This window comes from Chiloscyllium plagiosum, chromosome 4 (assembly GCF_004010195.1).
Source record: "Chiloscyllium plagiosum isolate BGI_BamShark_2017 chromosome 4, ASM401019v2, whole genome shotgun sequence".
In the NCBI taxonomy this organism is placed as follows: domain Eukaryota; kingdom Metazoa; phylum Chordata; class Chondrichthyes; order Orectolobiformes; family Hemiscylliidae; genus Chiloscyllium; species Chiloscyllium plagiosum.
The window spans coordinates 106,367,181-106,374,315 of NC_057713.1; the positions used below are offsets into that span (position 1 = coordinate 106,367,181).

The 7,135-nt window shown below is 38.0% G+C and overlaps 1 long non-coding RNA gene across 1 annotated transcript; it reads right to left on the reverse strand.

The window, feature by feature from the left end:
• Positions 1-1,424: 1,424 nt before the first annotated feature.
• On the reverse strand, positions 1,425-2,998 carry LOC122549296. Its single transcript, XR_006311483.1, has 3 exons — positions 2,961-2,998; positions 2,526-2,687; positions 1,425-1,780 (listed from the first exon to the last, which is right to left on the reverse strand). It is a non-coding gene; the product is annotated as an uncharacterized LOC122549296 (long non-coding RNA).
• Between the last annotated feature and the right edge of the window lie 4,137 nt (positions 2,999-7,135).

Sequence of the window (7,135 nt, forward strand, 5' to 3'; positions counted from 1 at the left end):
ATGGTCGTGGGCTCTATTCAAGTTCTGGTATGCTGCTGCTATTTGCCACAGTGAAAACAGATGCAAAGTACCTATTCGGTTCCTCCACTATTTCAGCAGTCCAATATCCACTCTTGCCTCTCTCATCTTTTAGTTACCTAAAAACAATCCTGCAATCTTCTTTTATATTACTAGACAGCTTATTCTCATATTACTTCTGATCTTTATCGCTTTTTCAGTTATCTTCTGCTGGCTCTTAAAGGCTTCTCAAATCCTTTGGCTTCCTATTTAATCTTCACAACATTTTAAGCTTTTTAAGTATTTTAAGCTTTTTCCTTTGCAGCCATTGCTGCCTTGTTCTCCCCTTAGTATGTTTCTTTTTTCTTGGAATGGATTTCTGCAATGCCACCGGAATTACCTCTACATTGGGGAAAGTTAAAGTCCTATTTTCCTTTCCACCTATCCACTCCACCCTCCTCTCTGACCTATCACCTTCATCCCCACCTCCAATCACCTATTGTACTCTATCCTACTTTCTCCACACCCCCACCCCCCTCTCATTTTTCTCTCCACTCTGCAGACACCCTGCCTCTATTCCTGATGAAGGGCTTTTGCCTGAAAGTTCGATTTTCCTGCTCCTCGCATGCTGCCTGACCTGCTGTGCTTTTCTCGCACCACTTTAATCTAGACATTATCACTGCCAACAATACTGCCATTCCTTCATTGCTGTTGAGTCAGAGTTTACCATTATTTGGACTTCAGCAGAGGAGCTTGTCATATGAAGAGAGATTGAACAGTTCAGGCCTACATTCTCTGGAATGAGGGGAGATCAAATTAAGGAATTCAAGATGATAAAAGATGTGGATAAAATGGACGTGGAGTGGATGCCTCTTCATGTAGGGCACTTCTCAATGAGAGGTCATAGTCTTAGGATAAGGGGTAGCAAATTTAAAGCAGTGTTGAGGAGAAACTACTTCTCCCAAAGGGTTGTGAATCTGTGGAATTCACTCCTCCAAGATGTGGTGGATGCTGGGACAGTGGTTAAATTTAAGAAGGAGTTAGATTTTTAATGGGTAATGAGTTGAAGGGATATGGAGAGAGAATGATAATGTCTAGATTAGAGTAGTGCTAGAAAAGCACAGCAGGTCAGGCAGCATCCGAGGAGCAGGAAAATTGAACTTTCAGGCAAAAGCCCTTCATCAGGAATAGAGGCAGGGTGTCTGCAGAGTGAAGAGAAAAATGGGAAGGGGTGGCAGTGGGGAGAAAGTAGCATAGAGTACAATAGATGAAGTGAGGAGCATATCAGCCATGATCGAATAGCAGAGCAGATTCAATGAGCTGAATGGCCTAATTCTGCTCCTCTATCTTATGAATGTATGAGGTCTAAAAGATGGCACAATGCCATTTTCTCATCGGCATTTAGGGATTGGACATAAATGCTGGTCTTGCCTATGATGCTCACAATCTGAAAATGAATGAAATAAAACACTCTAAGCTGTATGCAGTACCAGTATCAGAGCTGATGCAAACAAATGTTAGATCAAGTGAGACTGCTTCCTCATCTTTAGTATGGTTTGAACTTTCTCTTCCTTCTAGCTATATTTAGGTTGGCCAGGAGTCAGGTTATATGAGTGTGGAAACAGAAAATCAAAATGGCAATGTTGGATTAAGGGTAATGGGTGGTGAGGTCCATGGACTCTTGATTATAAACGCCATTTCCTCCCAGGGGACGAGTGCATGTAGTTGTAGCAGACCTCTACCAGTACTTTTTTTGTTCCCTCCTTTTATGGGAATCTGTGTCCTGCAAAAAAAAGGGGCAAAATGTCAGTGATTGTATGACAGTCTGAATATAACTCTTACCATACATTTTCTTTCAATTTTGCTCTGTCCAGTGGACATCAACTTGAATGTGACAAATAAATTTTAAACAGATTTTGAAAAATCATTTTTCACTGTCAATCTTTCTGATCAAAATATTGATGCATTTATTATAATTCTGTGAATAACAAATAATTGCCCCAATATACGATACCGTCAATAGCTATATCCACTTGGTTCGGAGGATTCAGCAATTACTTGAGATTGTAGCATCGTTGCTATAGAGATGACATTCATTAGTGGCTGTTGAAGAAAAGGAGTCCTCCAAGTATATTTTCCCGAGGGAAAGCTGTTTGGTGTTATAGTAAATCAAATGTCCAGTTCATATATTTCAATACTTGTGTCCAATGAACAAGTTGACTGAGGATTTATTGAAATAGACAGCACAAGAGCGCTACCAAGATATATTAATTCCCATGTCACAATCCCTGAAGCTGAACTATGATGTAATAACAAAAGCTGCCAGTCTTAATCTATCTCCCTCATGCTACCTGGTGCAGTGCCCTTGTGAGAAATGATATGTTTGGAATATTAGTAAACGTAGAATTGTAAAATCCTGGCAGAAGGTTGCATGTTTTCTTTCTGTATCTGTCTTCAGAAAAAAAAATCCTCCCAGCCAGGGTGAATATCTTACCATTTTCTGTCCATCTCCCCACGCAAAACCCTACCTCCAATCTCTTTAACTGCAGCTCCCCTATCACCACCTCCATTCCTGAAAGAGGTTATACCAAAAGTCGATTTCTCCACCTCCTGATGCTGCCTGGTTTGCTGTGTTCTTCCAACCTCCTGCTTGTCTACTTTGGATTCCGGTATCTGTAGTTTCTTTGTCTCTAAGGGGTAAGGTAAAACAAAGATAGTAGACAAGAAGTAAAGTACTCTCAGGGAGCTTTGGGGTAACGTAAACCCTATTACGTAAACATACTAAACACCTAGAGACATACAAGATGATCAGAGAATTAGTTAGGGTAGACAGTGAAATTAGTTAGGGATGACATCAGCTTGTACGAGGGGGCATAACTACAAATTGAGGGGTGATAGATTTAAAACAGATGTCAGAGGCAGGTTCTTTACACAGAGAGTGGTAAAGGTGTGGAATGCCCTACCTGTTAATGTAGTCAACCCAGCCACATTAGGGAGATTTAAACAATCCTTAGATAAGCACATGGTTGATTTTGGGATAGTGTCGGGGGACAAGCTGAGAATAATTCACAGGTTGGTGCAATATCAAGGGCCGAAGGGCTTGGTCTGCGCTGTGTTGTTCTATGTTCTATGTACAAGGATTTAACAAATGGCATTTGCATTAGTCATAGAGTCATGCAGCATGGAAACTGACCCTTGTCCATGCGACCAGGTTTTCTAAACTGAACTAGTCCCATTTGCTTGTGTTTGGCTAATTATCCCTCAAAACCTTTCCAACCCACGTACCGATCTAAACATCTTTTAAATGTCATAATTATGCCCACCTTTAGCACTTCCTCTGACAGCTCATTCCAGATATACACTATCCTCTGTGAAAAAGTTGCTTCTCAGGTCCGTTTTACATCTTTACAGCCTCACCTTAAACCTATGCCCTTTAGATTTGGACTCCCCTACCCTGGGAAAAAAACCATTGCTATTCACCCATCCATGACCCTCACAATTTTATAAACCTCTATAAGGCCAACTGTCAGCATCCTACACTCCAGGGATAAAAAGTTCCAGCCTATTCAATCCTACCTTATAACTCAAACCTTCCATCCTTGTAAATATTTTTTGCACCCTTTCCAGTTTAATAACTTTGGAGAAGCTATAGGATGACCTCAGCCAAAGATGGGAGGTGACACCTTTAGTACTTCTCCTTTGATCATCAGAGAAAGCCCCTTGAACAAGTGATTGACCTAAGATGAAAGACTAGCCTCTAGAAATGAAGTATAGTAAGGGGCGGTTTGAGGTTGAAAGGCAGTCCTTGCCAGGAACTGTCATCTTAAAGTGGAAAAAGAGCTTCCTTGCATATCGACTCATTCAATAAAAAAAAGGATAAAAGTGGAGAACAGAATCAACAAATTGAAACCTCTTACATAAACTGATTTCATTCATCCATTCACCCTCAGGGACTGGTAAATCATCCTCTCTTGTCAATGAGCTGCATGCTTTTGTCTATTTAGCCAATGCATAATATTCAAACTGCTGTTTCTTAATAACGTACTTAATAAACTGCACTAACATAAACTAGGGTTTCAAAGCCCTTTTGGGTAATCTGGCATTCCAGACTCCAAATCCTACACTATTTCAAGCGAGTTTCCTCCATCTGGTCACCTACATTAATGCACAAGAAAGGTTCAAAAAGTACATGAACTTATTGTATTCTTTTTAGCTCTTTAATAGTAAACGTCATTGTCCTCTTTGGCATCCATTTGGAAACATAAATAGAACAGTTCTTAGATTTTGAAGTATGAATACTGAAGAGGCAGACAATAGATTAAAATATTCATATCATCATAAAGTGAATATGGTTGGCATGGAGCAGTAAGTTACTCATATATTACAAGGAAGAAACAACACAAAGACTGAACCTGGTGTACAGGAGGCAATTAACTTAACTGAAGTCTACTACCCCAAATATAATTTTTCTGAAGTCCTCGTTTGAAGAGACTTCTATGGCTCATTTGATCTCATTCTTCCACAAGATGAAATGTATCATATTCCCATTATGCATTGTTGTTTCTTCAGTAAACTTTCTTTATTGAATTTAACTATTGTTACTGCTGTTAACCATCTGTTAAAAATAAGTAGGATTGTGAAGGCTTTGGAATAGTTATTTCAACCCTTCATTTGTTCAGAGATGTTATTACACATCACTGGAGCAGGTGGGGGCTTCAACCTGGACCTTTCTGGATTAGAAGCAGGGACATTATCAATGCATCAGGCATAGGAATTGAATGCAGTTTGCACCTGTTCAGCCATACAATTAGATGCTGGCTAAACTGTATTGTAACCTCATTTATCCAACTTGGTCCAACTTCCTGTAATACAAGTACAAGATCACACAAAAGTTGAATTTTTCAAATGATCTAGTCTTTTTTTAGGAGGGACTTCCATTTTGCCACTAGTTTGTGCATGAAGAACTGCCCCTTAATATTATGGTTAAATTGTAAATCTTTGATTCTAAAGTCATTCACCCTCATTTTCGATGCACCAGAGGGACTACTTTCTTTATCAAAACCTTTAATCATCTGAAGCACCTCAATTAGATCACCTCTTACTCATCTGAATGCAAATCTAATCTCCACAATCTGACCTGAAAAGTTAACTCTCTTAACCCCAGTATCAAGGAAAGGTGCTTCTTTTAATGTCACTGAATGGGTAATCCAGAACCCCTGAATAATATCTTGGGGATATGGATTTGAAATGCACTGTGACAGATGGTGAAATTTGAATTCAATAAAGATCTGGAAGAAAAAAAACTGGCCTCATTGTGCTGTGTAATGATTGAAGTAAAAACACATCTGATATCTGGGAAGACAGTCTGCAATTTTTATTTGGTCTGATCTATAGCTTCTCCAGATACAGTTAACTCTTAACTGTCCTCTTGGTAATTACAGATGAGCAATAAATGCTGGCTTAGCCAGCAGCTCTCACATCCTATGAATGAATTAAAAAACAATCTGATAAATATGCATCTGAGATCAATGTAATTCATCAGTTTATGTTACTCAGTATGGAGTGCAGTATTCCAGGTGATGACTAACCAGAATCTTAAACAGCAAAAACATCAGTATCCTCCCTTTGTATTACAAACGTCTTAAGACAAAAATTGACAATTAACTTGGCTTTTAAATTATCTTTTCCAATCATTGACTGGTTTTTAGTGAACTATGTACATTGATCCCTAAATCTCTCTGCTCCTCTATATTTCATAGCTCATGAGAATAAAATCTCCTGAAATTTTAACATAATTTTGCTCTTCGCAATGTTGTCTTTGTAAACCCTCATCATGTCATATTCCTGAATGTCGAAGTTCCATTTTATGTTTGTTTTCTCTGTGCTGTTAAGTATATTATTGAAGGTTTTCTCTGAAACATCACATTTCTAGCTCCAAACTGTCAAGACATGAATTATATCCCTTCTATTATTGGTAATGAAACAGGTAAGCAGTCCTTTTTTTTTATTATTGACTGCATCATTGGAATAGAGAGAAATCCGTTCACATCTGTTTAATGAAATAAAGAAAGAAAGATGAGTGAAAAAGGCAGTCAGACTATGTTTCAAAATCAATCATTGACAAAAATACTGAAATAATGATGCTTGGAAGGGATTAAAAATTACATTGAGAAGCTGGTCAATCAAAATCGCTCCACATATTCGAAAAGATCCTTCCTTGACTGGGTCATGAACAGTTGAATGGTTTATCTAAGTTTCATTCAGAACTGCCTGAATTGATTTTGTGGAACTATTACATTGATCTTTATCCATTTATATTATCATAACAAAAATTGAGACAATTAATTTTGTAGATCTTTTACTCCTGATTTTTTTTTTGGATTGAGACACTCAAAGCATTTCTGTAGTCATTGACTGAAATTGACTCTTCTGAGTCACCTCAGCATCTCATATCAAATTTACATCTCTTACAGTTGTTTGTTTACCAAGTGTATTCCACTTCAAATTATACCAATTAAATATTTATTAATTAGTTCAAATATGGGTAAACTGCTTGGTGACAATCTTATTGCTGTGCTTGCTTGCAAATCTTGCTGATAGTCAAGTCTGATCTATCTTTGGTGTTGAGGGTAGTGGAAAACATTTATGTCTATCCAGTATTGTAGCAGAGTTCCATTTTGTAGACAGTATAAAATAAAATTTCTTATGCCAACATAGTTAACCTCAATGGATTTTATCTTCTGGTTGAGTCCTCAACTGAATCTATGCAGTCTCTGAAATCCTTTATCCTTGATGCACACTCAACTGTTCCTTAATGTATTGTTTCTTGCCCTATTATTCCATAATTGCCTGCTCCTGAACCAATAGTTTCTTAACTCTTTACTAGGTAATGCCTTCTGCCATTTGAAAAAGACTGTGGTCAAGACAAGTTCATCAGTGAAGATTTTTGCTTGTGAAGTGCATTTATGTTTTTACTATTTGGTCTGTCTTATTTGGAGAGCTATTCATGGCATACCTTTATTCTTAAGTGCTGTCCTTTGTGGGAACATATCGTTTTATTGTTATTGTTGGTTGTAGATAATGTTCCTTCAACTCTGGCTCCCTGTGTGATAATATAGTAACAATTGCCCCAGTATCT